Raw genomic sequence first — 17,027 nt, 5'->3', positions numbered from 1 at the left:
GGCAGATTCTTTACCCCTGAGCCATCGGGAAGCCCCAGAGGGTCTCTTCCCAAATAACCCATACAACGTGTTACTCTACACTCACTGCTACCATCAAAAATTACCAGATGTGTGAAGAAGCAGGAAAATATGATCCATAATGAGAGGGGAAAAATTGGCCTACCAAAACTTATTCTGAACTCTCACAGATGTTCAAATTAGCAGTCAAGGACATTAAGTCATTAGAAGTCTGTTCCACATAAAAAAGCTCCATAGAGACATGGAAGATATTAAAAGGACCCAGCTCAAACTTCTAGAAATGAAAACTCTGATATGTGACATGAAAAGTATGGGATAACAACCAATTAAACATTGCAGAAGAAAAATTAGTGAACTTAAAGGCATGGTAATAAAAACTCCAAGATGAAGCACAGTGAGAAAACCTTTTATAAAACTAAAGGCATATCCTTGAGTTGTGAGACAACTGCAGGTGACTGAATATGTGTATACTGGGAGCCCCTAACCAGAGAAGGCAATGGCACCCCACTCCAGTACTCTTGCCTGGAGAATCCCATGGATGGAGGAGCCTGGTAGGCTATAGTCCATGGGGTCGTGAAGAGTCGGACACAACTGAGTGACTTCACTTTCACTTTTCACTTTCATACATTGGAGAAGGAAATGGCAACCTACTCCAGTGTTCTTCCCTGGAGAATCCCAGGGACAGAGGAGCCTGTTGGGCTGCCATCTATGGAGTTGCACAGAGTCAGACACGACTGACATGACTTAGCAGCAGCAGCAGCAGGGAGCCCCTACAAGGGGCTGGCAAAAAAAAAAAAAATTGAAGAAATAATGGCTAAGAAATTTTCAGATTTGATGAAAACTATAAACCTGCAGATCCAGGAAACCCAACAAACCCCAAACACAAGAAACATGAAGAAAACTACACCAGGGCACCTGATAATCAAATTGCTTAAAAAATGACAAATTTAAAATTCAAAAGCAGTCGATAAGAAAGGAAACAGAGAAGCTACGGATGATAGTGGATCACTGGTCAGAAACTATGACAGCCGGAGCACAATGGGGCTGCATCTTTAACGTCCTGGAAGAAAAACTGAACGTGGAATTCTAACCCACTGAAAATATCTGGGAGGCAAAATGGAGGCAAAATAAGGACTTTTAAAGACAGGTAAAAGTGAAAGAATTCGTCACTAGTAGAGCCACAGTGCAGGAAATGTTAGAGAAAGCCATTCGAGCAGAAGGGAAATAATACCAGGAGGGAACATGCATGGACACAAAGGAGTTCAGAGCACCGGAAAAGAGTGCTCCACAGATGAGTGTGTGGGTGGTGGTGTTGGGGTTTTTTTTTTATCCTTGCTTTTTAAATCTCTTTAAAAGATAATTGACTATTTAATCAAAAAATAATAACAGTGTACTATGGAGCCTGTAACATATGTAAAACCCAAATGTATGCTAACAATAGCAAAAAGGTTGGGAGGAGAGAAATTGAGGAAGTATTATTGTTAGGTTCTCATACTTCTTTGAAGTGATAAAATATCATCTGAAGGTGAACTGTGATAAAATGTAGCCCATAAGCCTTGAAGATATCACTAAATTTTTAAACTATAGCCAATTAGCCAACAAAGGAGATGAAAGAAGAAAGAAAAGGAGGGAAAGAAAACAAAGAATGGATGAGATAAATACCAAAAATGTTAACAAAACAATAGACTTAAGCATAACCATATATATATAAATAATCACAATGTAAATAGTCTAAATACCCAATTATAGGGCAGAGACTGTCAAACTGGATTCTTTAAAAATTATATGATCTTAAATGTACTTTCAACATAAGATATAAATAGATTAAAAGCAAAAACATGTGTTGCCACTAAGCAAAGAAGGTGAGAATGCCGCTATTAATATGTCAAAGTAGGTTTCAGAGCAGAGAATATTACCAGGGACACAGAGTTGTTTGCTAATGCTAAAGGAGTCCACCCATCATGAGAACAGTACAGTCTAAATGTTTATTCACCTAATAACAGTATTTCAAAACACATAAAATGAAAACTGGTGGAACTGGGATGGCAGTAAATAATCCATGATTACACCTGGAGAATCCAGCATTCTCTTTTCAGTAAATGACAGAACAAGTAGAAGTGGAACCAAGGAGGTTCTCTCAAATGCTTGAACGGGCCCATCCACCAGCTGGACAGCACTTGATATGACTGCAGACCTCTCGTTCTTTCCATGTGCCAAGGATGTACACCATGATGGACCTCGTCCTGCGTCATAGAACAAACCAGGACACATTTAAAAGAACTGGAATCTTACACACTGTATTCTACAACCATAGTGGAATCAAATGCGAAATCAAAATAGATAATAAGAAAATCAAGGACACTTGGAGACTTGTATACTTTTACATAAATGATTCAGGTCAATTCAGTTCAGTTGCTTATTCATATCCAACTTTTTGTGACCCCATGGACTGCAGCACGCCAGGCTTCCCTGTCCATCACCAACTCCCAGAGCTTGCTCAAACTGATGACCATCGAGTCAGTGATGCCATCCAACTGTCTCATCCTCTGTCATAATAAATAATTAAAATATTTTAATTATAAAACAAAATTTTAAGAAGCAATATAAATATATAAAGTGTATAACATTAAATTATAAATGTTATATAAATAAACTTACAAGCAACATAGATATGTTAAATCATATTTATTTCTAATTATAAGAGTTATGTATAAAATAAATAAATGGGCTGCATCAAACTAAAATTTTCTGCATAACAAAGTAAAGTCAACAAAATGAAAAAAAAACATAACCTTTAGAATAGGAGAAAATATTTGCAACTCACCTATCTGTTAAGGGGTCAAATATAAGGATCTCTTCAGCTCAGTTCAGTTCAGTCGCTCAGTCACGTCCGACTCTTTGCGACCCCATGAATCGCAGCACGCCAGGCCTCCCTGTCCATCACCATCTCCCGGAGTTCACTCAGACTCACATCCGTTGAGTCAGTGATGCCATCCAGCCATCTCATCCTCTGTCGTCCCCTTTTTCTCCTGCCCCCAATCCCTCCCAGCATCAAAGTCTTTTCCAGTGAGTCAGCTCTTCACATGAGGTGGCCAAAGTACTGGAGTTTAGCATCATTCCTTCCAAAGAAATCCCAGGGTTGATCTCCTTCAGAATGGACTGGTTGGATCTCCTTGCAGTCCAAGGGACTCTCAAGAGTCTTCTCCAACACCACAGTTCAAAAGCATCAATTCTTGGGCACTCAGCCTTCTTCACAGTCCAACTCTCACATCCATACATGACTACTGGAAAACCATAGCCTTGACTTACAATTCAAAAAAACCCTGACTTACAAATGGTCAAAGGACTTTATATTAGTGAAAGAAAAGCAGGTTAAACCCAAAGTAGGTAGGAGAAAGGAAATAGTAAAGATCACTGTGGGGACTTGCCTGGTGGCCCAGTGGTTAAGAACCTGCCTGCCAATATAGGGGACACGGACTTGATCCCTGGTCTGGGGAGATCCCAGGTGCCACGGGACAGCTAAGCCCGTGTGCCACAACTACTGAGCCCATGCTCTAGAGTTCGTGCTCTGCAACAAAAGAAGCCACCACAATGAGAAGCCCTCATACCACAACGAAGAGTAGCCCCTGCTCACTGCAACTAGAGAAAGCCCAAGCGCAGCAGTGAAGACCCAGCGCAACCAAAAATAAACAAATTTATTAATTTTTAAAAAAAGATCACTGCAGAGGTCAATGAAAAAGAGAACAGAAAAGCAGTGGACAAAATCCACTTAACCAAAGGCTAGATTCTTTGAGCAGATCAATAACTACTCACACTGAGAAGGAAACAGAAAACAGACATAAAACCCCAAATCAGGAATGAGAGAAGTGGCATCACAGGTTCTGGAGACGTTGAAGGTATAGTGAAGGAATTTATGAACAACTTGAAGCCAAAGCTTTTGATAGTTTTGATGAAACTAACTCCTTGAATGACACAAGCTGCTCCCTTAAGAAGACAGATAATCTGAATAGCACTGTATCTAGTTTAAAAATTCGATTTCTGATTTTAAACTTTCCTGCAAAGAAAGCTCCAGGTTCAGATGGCTTCATTGTTGAATTTGACCCAGTCGTTAATGAAGAAATATATAGATGGCAGAGAAACATCTTCCCATATCATCTTATGAGACTTGCCTTGCCTTGATACCAAAAACCAGATTAAGAAAACTACAGATCAGTATCCTTGGTGAAGACAGATGCAAAAATTGTAAGTCAAAATTTAGCAACTCAGAGTCCACAATATATTTTTAAAAGATTATACATCATGCAGAGACATCATTTGGCCAACAAAGGGTTTGTTATCTGTCTTTCTACTCATTAACAAGATGAAGAGAAGGGAGATAGTAAAAGATTTTTGTAAACTAGATTCTAGTTAATTGGGGTTTTTTTCATAGACACAGTTAATATGTAATTCAGGCAAACTTTCCCTGCTGCTGCTGCTGCTAAGTCACTTCAGTCGTGTCCGACTCTGTGTGACCCCATAGATGGCAGCCCACCAGGCTCCCCTGTCCCTGGGATTCTCCAGGCAAGAACACTGGCGTGGGTTGCCATTTCCTTCTCCAGTGCATGAAAGTGAGACCTTCCCTAGTTACAGCTAATAAGCTTTTATTTATAGCGCCACCAGGGGACTCCAAGAACACAATGTCACTGAATTTGGAAAATCCTTGTATGTCAGTACAGATGAAGGACATACAGATTTGGGGACAGAGAGCTTCACTGTATGTAATAGGTCTCCTGGTCCCAAGAAGAAACATGTGTGAGTAAAAACCGGATCAGGGATTAGCAGGGTTTTATTTCTATAACCGTTCCCTCCCCCTGCCCAACATCTGTGCTAGTTCTCCTTCTCCTTCCCAGCCTCAAAACTTGTGCTGTTCTAGCTGCAGTGATTCATCCCAGTTCACTGCCTCTCTTCCTGTACCTGTATCCCCTCTTGTTCCCATCTCCAGCTCACAGTTGAAAAAGAGGCAGGTTAGCTTCCTCTTCCATCCAAAGATGACTCACGTCACTCAGTTCAGTTCAGTTGCTCAGTTATGTCCGACTCTTTGCGACCCCATGAACTGCAACACACCAGGCTTTCCTGTCCATCACCAGCTCCCAGAGCTTGTTCAAACTGATGTCCATCGAGTCAGTGATGCCATTCAACCATCTCATCCTCTGTCGTCCCCTTCTCCTCCTGCCTTCAATCTTTCCAAGCATCAGCCTCTTTTCCAGTCAGTCAGTTCTTCGCATCAGGTGCCCAAAGTATTGGAGCTTCAGCATCACTTCTTCCAATGAATATTCAGGGTTGATTTCCTTTAGGATTGACTGCTTGGATCTCCTTGCAGTCCAATGGACTCCCAAGAGTCTTCTCCAACACCACAGTTCAAAAGCATTGGTTCTTTGGCGCTCAGCTTTCTTTATGGTCCAACTCTTACATCCATACACGACTACTGGAAAAGTTCATAGTTTTGACTAGACAGACTTTGTTGGCAAAGTAATGTCTCAGCTTTTTAATATGCTGTCTAGGTTAGTCATAGCTTTTCTTCCAAGGAGCAAGGGTCTTTCAGTTTCTTGGCTGCAGTCACCATCTGCAGTGATTTTGGAGTCCCCCAAAATAAAGTGTATCACTGTTTCCATTGTTTCCCCATGTATTTGCCATGACATGATGGGACCAGATGCCATAATCTTAGTGTTTTGAATGTTGAGGTTTAAGCCAGCTTTTTTGCTCTCTTCTTTTACTTTCATCAAGAGGCTGTTTATATCCTCTTTTCTTTTCTGCCATAAGGATGGTGTCTTCTGCATGTCTGAGGTTATTGATATTTCCCCCAGCAACCTTGATTTCAACTTGTGCTTATCAAGCCTGGCATTTCACATGATGTACTCTGCATATAAGTTAAATGAACAAGGTGACAATATACAGCCTTGACGTACTCCTTTTCCGATTTGGAACCAGTCCAATGTTACATGTCCAGTTCTAACTGTTGCTTCTTGACCTGCATACAGATTTCTCAGCAGGCAGGTAAGGTGGTCTGGCATTTCCATCTTTTAAAGAATTTTCCACAGTTTGTTGTGATCCACACAGTCAAAGGCTTTGACATAGTCAATAAAGCAGAAGTAGATGTTTTTCTGGAACTCTTGCTTTTTCTAAGACCCAACGGACGTTGGCAATTTGATCTCTGGTTCCTCTGCCTTTTCTGAATCCAGCTTGAACATCTGGAAGTTCACAATTCACGTACTGTTGAAGTGTGGCTTGGAGAACTTTGAACATTACTTTGCTAGCGTGTGAGATGAATGCAATTGTGCAGTAGTTTGAACATTCTTTGGCATTGCCTTTCTTTGGGATTGGCATGAAAACTGACCTTTTCCAGTCCTGTGGCCACTGCTGAGTTTTCCAAATTTGCTGGCATATTGAGTAGCAGTGCTTTCACAGCATCATCGTTTAGGATTCTAAATAGCTCAACTGGAATTCCATCGCCCCCACTAGCTTTGTTCGTAGTGATGCCTCCTAAGGCCCACTTGACTTCGCATTCCAGGATGTCTGGCTCTAGGTGAGTGATCACACCATCATGGTTATCTGGGTCATGAAGATCTTTTTGTATAGTTCTTCCGTGTACTGTTGCCACCTCTTCTTGATATCCTCTGCTTCTGTTAGGTCCATACTGCTTCTGTCCTTTATCGGGCCCATCTTTGCATGAAATGTTCCCTTGGTATCTCTAATTTTCTTGAAGAGATCTCTAGTCTTTCCCATTCTGTTGTTTTCCTCTATTTCTTTGCACTGATCACTGAGGAAGGCTTTCTTATCTCTCCTTGTTATTCTTTGGAACTCTGCATTCAGATGGGTGTATCTTTCCTTTTCTTCTTTGCCTTTAGCTTCTCTTCTTTTCTCAGCTATTTGTAAGGCCTCCTGAAACAACCATTTTGCCTTTTTGCATTTTCTTTTTCTTGGGGATGGTCTTGATCACTCCCTCCTGCACAATGTCACAAAGCTCTGTCCATTGTTCTTCGGGCACTTTGTCTATCAGATCTAACCCCTTGATCTGTTTGTCACTTCCACTGTATAATTGTAGGGGATTTGATTTAAGCCATACCTGAATGGTCTAGTGGTTTTCCCTATTTTATTCAATTTAAGTCTGAATTTTGCAATAAGGAGTTCATGATCTGAGCCATGGTCAGCTCCTGGTGTTGTTTTTGCTGACTGTATAGAGCTTCTCCATCTTTGGCTGCAAAGAATATAATTAGTCTGATTTCGGTATTGACCATCTGGTAATCATCACCCAGATCAGAATGTGATCACATGGGCCAGAGGATCTGCTGTTCAAAACCTGCTTTCTTCATCGCTGAAGGCAGAGCAGCCCTCTGTCTGGTCCTGTAAGGATCTGGGGCATACACACCTCCTATGCCAGGAGTTTGTTTGTTTCCTGCCTTATTCCTAGTTTTTATGTTAATAAAATGTATTTTTATCATAATTTTAAAGAAAAGTTAATAGTAAATAGAGTTCCCATATGTCCCGCACCCAATTTCTCCTCTTGTTAATACTTTACATCAACATGATACAGCTTGGTCAGAAAATGGTGACCTCCTGGATGACCCAGGTCAACAAGCACTCGCCAGAGCTGCCACTGGACAGTGTCCCCATCTCCACAGTGAGCCACATCCACCGCCTGCCTCCTCAGAGGACCCTCAAACACTAGCAGGAAGGAAGGGATCACCTACAGTCCCCTGCCATGGATTTTCTGGGACAAAGAGTCTTTTGGTAAAATAGAACTGTTGTTCAGAATGGCCTCTTCGTAGTTGTCTTCCTGGTTAAATGAGGTGGCTGCTTTTCAGAAGCCCTGGGAGTGGGTTTTACTCTGGGAGAAGAGTCAGATCCACCCTCCTGGGGTCCCTGGAGAACTGTGGGCCAGCAAAGCAGAGATCTCACCCATGTCCCAGGAGCTGAGCCTGCCTGTCCTGATGCTAGTTCAGCCCCAAGACCACCTGGGAGGAGGCCAGGCCCTGCTAGACATGGTCATTGATGACAGGTCAGGTTGCAGCTGGGTTGTCTCTGTCGGTCAGGAGGGAGGCAGTTGTTTAGATACCTGTAGTTGCCAAGAGTGAAGTGAAAAGCTGAAGGAGGGACGTAGGAGGCTGTCACCTGCCCTCCCCATGCAGGCAACTCGGCCCCGCACTGGCAGATTGGACCGTGTGCTGCTGTGGAGGTGACAGATCGCCCTTTTGCAGGATGAATGGGTGCAGTGACTCAGGCTGCAAGGAACTTCCCAATGCATCAGTCTGTCGCCAAGGGCAATTCAGAGACTAGAGGGCTGCGTGATTAATTGTCAGGCTGCATTAATCACCAGCTCTGCAGTACTGATTTCAGTTGGGGGTGGGCGGGTGGGCAAAGGCTGGTCAGCCAGAAAGCAGAGCCCACACGGCCAAGTCTCAAAAGTTTTATAAAAGGGCAATCATAGTTTGTGTGCAGCCTGAAATCAAGGCTGGGTTGATTGGCCCAGAAAGCACCAGCTCAGGCACCTTTCTTGCCCAGTACTCCTGGGCATGTTCTTTGCACCTGGCAGTGACCCGGGTTCCAGGGTCAGGGACAGGCTGGACCTTGGCAGCACTGATCCAGGGAGGTTTGTTCCCTCGTTGTTTCATGGGGCAGCAGCTAGTGGATGTGACGGGCACATGGTTAGGAACTGGCCTACTTCTTGGTACACATATCAGTTCATTTATGCAGTCAGCAAACACTCACTGGGCCTCTGGTAGAAAGGCTGCATTGTGGGTCCTTGTCTTCAAAGAGCTGGAAGTCTAGCAGAGAAGGTAGAAGGTGCAAAGAGCTAACCCAAAGGCAGCGACTCAAATTGGGATCAAAGAGGAAGGCGGGAGGGATGGCTGGGGAGGGAGGGCACTCTGCCTCCAGTGGGAGGTGAGGGTGCCGTGAGCCGAGATGCGCACACACGAAGGCAGTAACAGCAAAGACAATCCAGTGTGCAAGAGCTCCTGTCTAGGGGAGGAGGCTCTTGAGGGGAGCTTCTTTAGAAACACTGCTCAGTCCTGCTACCGCTGAGTCTGGCACCAGGCAGGGGACCTTGTATGATGTGGCTCAGTGTGACCCTGAGGGATGGTGGTTTTAGGGCCTGGCAGGGATGATATTATTACTAGATCTATGCTACAGAAATATATCAGATGGTTTAAATGAGTCCTAGGAATCGCAGCTGAGTTCTGGGTAATGGGGTGCAGCCCAGCAGCAAGGTCCCTCCAGCGTGGAGGCAGCTCATTAGGCCTTGACCAAAATCAGCCCAGAGCAGAGCTAAAGGTCCCAGGGCCGGTGTGTGGGTGCACAGGAACCGACTGACTCTCTGATAGGCTTGAGCAGGTAGAGAATTGAATGGCAAGGTTGTCAGCCAACACTGTCTCTATCGGTTAATACAATTAGACAAGAGAAAGAGACTAAAGACGTAAAAATTACAAAGGTAGAAGCAAAACCATTAGAGTGTGCAAATGATATGATTATGTGCCTAGAAAGCCCAATGGAATAAATTAAATTGAACTAATGAGAGAACTTAGTGAGGTTAAAGACTTTAATACACAGAAATCAAAAGAAGCAACCAGTTAGAAGATAAATGCAAGGAAAAAAGATATATGCACCCCATTTATAAAAGAAACCTAAAACTGGAAATAAACTTGACCTGAAACATGAAAATCCTCTGTGAAGAAAACTTTAAGCATTCCTGTGAGTTCCCTGGCAGTCCAGTGGTTAGGGTGCCAGGCTTCCACTGCAGAAGACATGGGTCTGATCCCTAGTCAGAGAACTAAGATTCTGCATGCCACCCACGAAGAGTAGCCAAAAAAAAAAAAAAAAAATCCTGAAGAACACAAGAATCAACTTGAACAAGTGAAAGCATCCCTGTTCACTTACAGAAGGATTCATCATCATAAATATATCAATGTTCCCTGAATTAATTTAAACTTTAATAGATTCCCTCCAAAATCACCAGCAGGCTTTTTTATCTGAAACTAGACATTTTCTAAACTTCCTATGGAGAAATAAATAGAAATAGCCAGGGAAATTATGTGTAGCAAGAATAATGACAGGGAATCACTCCTACATATCTCAAAACTAACTCTGAAGGTTCAGTCATAAAGAGCATTGTGGAGCTGGATTATGGACAAACTAGCCTCCTTAATATATAAAGAGCTCCTTGAAGTCAAGAAAAACACTAACAATCTAATGGTCAGTGTACGCAAACCAGCAGTTCACAGAAAGCAGAATACAAATGGCCCTTAGATTTATGAAAATGCTCAATCTTTTTCCTAATAAGTGCACAGTAATACTGCACTGAAATACCACTTTTCATTTCTCAGATTGGTAAAAAGTCAAATATTTTACCATGTGCTCTGTTGTGAAAATACAAAATGGTAATATCTGTCAAAATTAGAAATGCATTTACCCTTTGATCTAGCAGTGTCACATTTGGGAGCACAATTTAACAGCTTTATCTGCAGATGTATGAGATAGCAAGTAGAAGTTTATCCATGGCAGTAGCGGGTATAATCACAAGGGACTGGTTCAGATCACAGGTCCCGGCACCACAGGAGACTGGGTATGTGAGCAGTGCTGCTCTGCAGTGGGATATTGTGCTGGGAAGATGGAGGAGGCTCTCTGTGAGCCCAAATGGCAAGACCTCCTAGGTGAGGAAATGCAAGAGGCAGAGCCAGGTAGAGCCAGGAGGTCCTGTGCTTAAGGAGAGAGCAGTTTGGTCTGTATATTCATATTTACTTATGTTTAGTCAAGAGAAGATATAAGAAACTAATAAGGTGATTAACATAGTGGTGGAAGAGTGTCTTTTAAGCTAACATTCAATATTTATTTTCATTTTAACCCAGATGTCACATTTTCTATGTTATGATATACTGACTCCCTGTACCCCTTACAGGGACAGGAGATGGAAAAAAGCTTCTCATTCTATACCTTTTGGTGGCATATTGATTTTTGAACCTTTAAATACACATGGACCACAGCCTTGTGTAACTCAATGAAACTGTGAGCCATGCCGTGTAGGGCCACCCAAGACCGACAGGTCGTGGTAGAGAGTTCTGACAAAACGTGGTCCACTGGAGAAGGGAATGGCAAACCACTTCAGTATTCTTGCCGTGAGAACCCCATGAGCAGTATGAAAAGGCAAAATGATAGGACACTGAAAGATGAACTCCCCAGGTCGGTAGGTACCCAATATGCTACTGGAGATCAGTGGAGAAATAACTCCAGGAAGAATGAAGAGACAGAGCTAAAGCAACACCACCCAGTTGTGGATGTGACTGGTGACAGAAATAAAGTCCAATCCTGTAAAGAACAATATTGCATAGGAACCTGGAATGTGAGGTCCACGGATCAAGGTAAATTGGAAGTGGTCAAACAGGAGATGGCAAGAGTGAACATCGACATTTTAGGAATCAGTGAACTAAAATGGAATGGAATGGGTGAATTAAACTCAGATGACCATTATATTTACTACTGTGGGCCAGAATCCCTTAGAAGAAATGGAGTAACCCTCAGAGTCAACAAAGAGAGTCTGAAATGCAGTACTTGGATGCAGTCTCAAAAATGACAGGATGATCTCTGTTCATTTCCAAGGCAAACCATTCAGTATCACATTAACCCAAGTCTATGCCCCAACCAGAAGCTGAAGTTGAACCGTTCTATGAAGATCTACAAGACCTTTTAGAACTAACACCTTAAAAAGATGCCCTTTTCATTATAGGGGACTGGAATGCAAAAGTAGATAGTCAAAAAATACCTGGAATAACAGGCAAATTTGGCCCTGGAGTACAGAATGAAGCAGGGCAAAGGCTAATAGACTTTTGTCAAGAGAGCACACTGGTCATACCAAGTACCCTCTTCCATCAACACAAGAGAAGACTCTACACATGGACCTCACCAGATAATACCAAAATCTGATTGATTATATTCTTTGCAGCCAAAGATGGAGAAGCTCTATACAGTCAGCAAAAACAACACCAGGAGCTGACCATGGCTCAGATCATGAACTCCTTATTGCAAAATTCAGACTTAAATTGAATAAAATAGGGAAAACCACTAGACCATTCAGGTATGGCTTAAATCAAATCCCCTACAATTATACAGTGGAAGTGACAAACAGATCAAGGGGTTAGATCTGATAGACAAAGTGCCCGAAGAACAATGGACAGAGCTTTGTGACATTGTGCAGGAGGGAGTGATCAAGACCATCCCCAAGAAAAAGAAATGCAAAAAGGCAAAATGGTTGTTTCAGGAGGCCTTACAAATAGCTGAGAAAAGAAGAGAAGCTAAAGGCAAAGAAGAAAAGGAAAGATATACCCATCTGAATGCAGAGTTCCAAAGAATAACAAGGAGAGATAAGAAAGCCTTCCTCAGTGATCAGTGCAAAGAAATAGAGGAAAACAACAGAATGGGAAAGACTAGAGATCTCTTCAAGAAAATTAGAGATACCAAGGGAACATTTCATGCAAAGATGGGCCCGATAAAGGACAGAAGCAGTATGGACCTAACAGAAGCAGAGGATATCAAGAAGAGGTGGCAACAGTACACGGAAGAACTATACAAAAAAGATCTTCATGACCCAGATAACCATGATGGTGTGATCACTCACCTAGAGCCAGACATCCTGGAATGCGAAGTCAAGTGGGCCTTAGGAGGCATCACTACGAACAAAGCTAGTGGGGGCGATGGAATTCCAGTTGAGCTATTTAGAATCCTAAACGATGATGCTGTGAAAGCACTGCTACTCAATATGCCAGCAAATTTGGAAAACTCAGCAGTGGCCACAGGACTGGAAAAGGTCAGTTTTCATGCCAATCCCAAAGAAAGGCAATGCCAAAGAATGTTCAAACTACTGCACAATTGCATTCATCTCACACGCTAGCAAAGTAATGTTCAAAGTTCTCCAAGCCACACTTCAACAGTACGTGAATTGTGAACTTCCAGATGTTCAAGCTGGATTCAGAAAAGGCAGAGGAACCAGAGATCAAATTGCCAACGTCCATTGGGTCTTAGAAAAAGCAAGAGTTCCAGAAAAACATCTACTTCTGCTTTATTGACTATGTCAAAGCCTTTGACTGTGTGGATCACAACAAACTGTGGAAAATTCTTTAAAAGATGGAAATGCCAGACCACCTTACCTGCCTGCTGAGAAATCTGTATGCAGGTCAAGAAGCAACAGTTAGAACTGGACATGTAACATTGGACTGGTTCCAAATCGGAAAAGGAGTACGTCAAGGCTGTATATTGTCACCTTGTTCATTTAACTTATATGCAGAGTACATCATGTGAAATGCCAGGCTTGATAAGCACAAGTTGAAATCAAGGTTGCCGGGAGAAATATCAATAACGTCAAATATGCAGATAACACCACCCTTTATGGCAGAAAGTGAAGAACTACAGAGCCTCTTGATGAAAGTGAAAGAGGAGAGTGAAAAAGTTGGCTTAAACCTCAACATTCAAAAAACTAAGATTATGGCATCTGGTCCCATCATTTCATGGCAAATAGATGGGGAAACAATGGAAACAGTGACAGACTTTATTTTGGGGGACTCCAAAATCACTGCAGATGGTGACTGCAGCCATGAAATTGAAAGACACTTGCTCCTTGGAAGAAAAGCTATGACCAATCTAGATAGCATATTAAAAAGCTGAGACATACTTTGCCAACAAAGGTCCGTCTAGTCAAAGCTGTGGTTTTTCCAGTAGTCATGTATGGGTGTGAGAGTTGGACTATAAAGAAAGCTGAGCGCCAAAGAATTGATGCTTTTGAACTGTGGTGTTGGAGAAGACTCTTGAGAGTCCCTTGGACTGCAAGGATATCTAACCAGTCAATCCTAAAGGAAATCAACCCTGAATATTCATTGGAAGGACTGATCCTGAGGCTGAAAATCCAATACTTTGGGCACCTGATGTGAACAACTGACTCATTGGAAAAGACCCTGATGCTGGGAAAGATTGAAGGCAGAAGAAGGGGACAGCAGAGGATGAGATGGTTGGATGGCATCACTGACTTGATGGACATGACTTTGAGTAAGCTCCAGGAGTTGGTGATGGACAGGGAAGCCTGGCGTGCTGTAGTCCATGGGGTCACAAAGAGCCAGACACAACTGAGTGAGTGAACTGAACTGTAATACATGCACAAATTTTTGTTCTGTTTTTACCGCACCACGTGGCTTGGAAGAGCTTAGTTCCCCAACTAGACATTGAATCCAGGGCCACGGCAGTGAAAACACTTGAGTCCTAACCTCTGGATTTTCCAGGAAATCCCTACATTTATAAATTTTAGAACACATACAAAAAAGTAGATCAGAGGCATAAAAGCATTCATGTATGTGTGATTTTCCCACTGATAACAGTTATTTCAACATTCCTGGTGTCTCTTCATTCATTCTGAAGTTTACCTTCAACACAAGAGCATCTGACATGAGAACATTTAAAGTAATAAACCATTTGTTGGAAAATGAAAACCTGTATATGTATATAAATATCTTACTGCACTTAGCAAGTGGGAAGGCCATTGTGCCAGGCCTTTGAGTTGTGCAGAAGGACATTTGTCTTTCACTGCCTGGGAAGGACTGTGCCCCTGGGTTTGAAGAACAGTGAGCTCTTGTTTGCAGTGAGTAGAACCCCCACTCTGGGATTATTTTCTGGGATTATTACTAGTTTTATGGCCACGAGCTGTTTTTAAGACTCTTAGTGTATAAACAATTCAACGTAGTCCTGCATTTGTCTGGAGACAATTCTAATGTTCTGGTGGCAGTGGGTCAGGACTCAGTCCAGTGCTTCTGACTCTTGTGTGAACCCAGCTCACCTCTCCAGCATCCTTTCCTCATCCCAGGGAGTGAATTCTGCAACCCGAGGACAGGAAGCAGGACTCCCCCCTCTGTGATTTTCTCCGTATTCACATCAGAACATGAGTGGCTGTGTCCACTGGTGACATTGCTCAGGACTGTCCTGCTGGTTGGGCCTCATTTAATGCATCGTGTCTGGTGGTCTGTTGATCTGTGCTGTTTGTGTCTTCCTGCTCCGCAGGAGACAGACATTATAATCTGCATTAAGGAGAATGAAGGTAGGGCTTCCCCCACAGCATTCTTTGCCAGAATATTCTGAGGGGGCGCACCTGCCCTTGCCCTGTGAACTTACCCTCGCAGAAGCCAGAGTCTGTGGTCTCTGGGCTCGTCCTGGTCTCTGCTGCCTCCGAAAATCAGTTTGCAGACTGCATCTTCAGCCACAGTGAACTATGTACTTGCTTCCTCTTCTCTGTTTGCTTTTCTTCTCTTCCTCCCTCCCTCCCTTTTTCTCATATTAAAAATATAATTCCCTGATACAATGATCATGAAGGTGGTTTTCCCAGTGCGAGGCTTATCCATTGCATTCCGAATGTGCTGACCCCTGCGGTTTTCCTAAATGTGGGAAAGTCGACTGCCTAATTTGTGATAGTGAGGGCCTTTTCCCTACTAAGAAGAAGGGGAAAAAATACATACATACATACATAAATACATATATATATATACACACACACACACACAGACAGGTGTGCAATGGCGGGAGGGCTTGATTAGGAAAAAACCATTTCATATTCATGCTCTCCTTCATCTCCACCCTCTTTCTATGCTGGCCTTAATATGTCAAACCTGTAGCTTGATCTGGGAGAAAACAGACATGAGAGAGGGCCCTTGAAAAGCAGCCGTGTGGAGGAGTGTGGGTCGCTGGAGCCCTGCGTGTCTCAGGGGAGCTTCCCACCAGCCTGTGTGTGCAACGTGACTCTTGCCTGCATTTCTGGGCCTTGGCAGTTTCAAGGACTGTTTTCTCTTTTAAGAAGGCACTTGGCCAAGCCAGGAGGGAGAGTGGGCAGCTGGTGACCACTGTCCCAGCATCCTGAGAAGTCAGCGCCCTGCAGATCCCTGGCTCTCCGGCCCCAGAAGTAGATACAGAGAGGGCTGGGATGGCTGATGGGGTGATTCTAAGCCAGTTCTAAAAGGACAGTTGCTGAGCTCTGAGAGTGAAGGTGGACATGACCCGAAAACATTATTGTTCCCACCTGCATGGCAGCCTCTTCCAGACAGAGGTCGTTCTACACGAACAAGACCATCGCCGTTTCCTGTATCGCTTCACCTACTCACATATGTGCCTCAGCTTCCGAATTAGCAGATATGACTTAGGGACACGTCATCATTCTGTGACGAGATATGTTTTATGAAAGTCGCTGTAAATGTGTGGGCCTGGGTTTGACTGTGGCACCTCTGGTTTAAAAACAAAGGAGAGTGGCTTTGTTTTCAGATGCCAGCGCCTTAACCCTGTCCCCAGACTCAGGCACTGTGCTGCAGGCGCCGTCTTGAGTGCACCCTCCTGGCCCCTTCTGGATGAGCCCCTGCAGACAACATCTTGCTGACACCTTTTAGCTCATTTATCCAAACCTTCATTCAAAGCGAGGCATCCCTTATGGGAATGACTTGAAAGCTGCATGCTTAATTGGCTTCCCTGGCTCTTGGGGATTATTATCCTGCGAACCTGAGCTCCTAGCACCCCTGCTCCCTGACCACCCCCTCCATCTCGCTCAGTCTGAACTTAAACAGCTGAGTCCAGTCACCACCTTATTAGTTTATTGATGTGAGGAAAAACACCTCATTATCAGAGCACCCTGAGAAGTAGGCCAGCGTGGGAGAGAGGAGGTCAGGGCTCCAGGCTGCAGTAAAAAGCAGATTCTGTCTGCAAAATCACCCTGCCCCTGAGAGTTTCACACTGGGCGTGCCCTCAAGCCAGCAGCGCCCTGCAGAGTTAGGAAGGTTTTGCAGTGTGTAACTTTTCTCCTTTTATTCTCAGAAACTCAGATCTTAAAATTCCAGCCCTCTCTACTTCTTGAATGGCCTTTTTCCCCTAGAGTGGAGCGTGCTAGGAGCTGATGGAATTCAACATCTCCCTGTGGACACGTAACCCTAAATCACCACGCGGTTTTTCTGGGTATTGATCCAGGA

At 43.4% G+C, this 17,027-nt stretch overlaps 1 protein-coding gene, 1 long non-coding RNA gene and 1 pseudogene across 6 annotated transcripts in view; 2 read left to right on the top strand and 1 right to left on the bottom strand.

Annotated features, from left to right (window-relative positions):
* Positions 1–17,027, top strand: part of RPTOR (regulatory associated protein of MTOR complex 1) — a 321,386-nt gene that overhangs the window by 247,016 nt on the left and 57,343 nt on the right. The gene's annotated exons all lie outside the window — the stretch shown is intronic.
* LOC121820700 (uncharacterized) lies at positions 1,990–8,190 on the bottom strand. Of its 2 annotated transcripts, XR_006061391.2 has the most exons (3): positions 2,843–8,190; positions 2,397–2,564; positions 1,990–2,261 (listed from the first exon to the last, which is right to left on the bottom strand). It is a non-coding gene; the product is annotated as an uncharacterized LOC121820700 (long non-coding RNA). The 2 variants fall into 2 exon arrangements; XR_009595621.1 differs by having other exon boundaries at positions 1,990–2,564.
* Positions 15,366–15,510, top strand: LOC114117106 (U1 spliceosomal RNA; annotated as a pseudogene).

The sequence above is a fragment of the Ovis aries genome, chromosome 11 (genome assembly GCF_016772045.2).
Source record: "Ovis aries strain OAR_USU_Benz2616 breed Rambouillet chromosome 11, ARS-UI_Ramb_v3.0, whole genome shotgun sequence".
Taxonomy (NCBI): Eukaryota; Metazoa; Chordata; class Mammalia; order Artiodactyla; family Bovidae; genus Ovis; species Ovis aries.
Note: the sequence above shows the minus strand (reverse complement) of the source record. Positions and strands in the feature narration are given on the sequence as shown.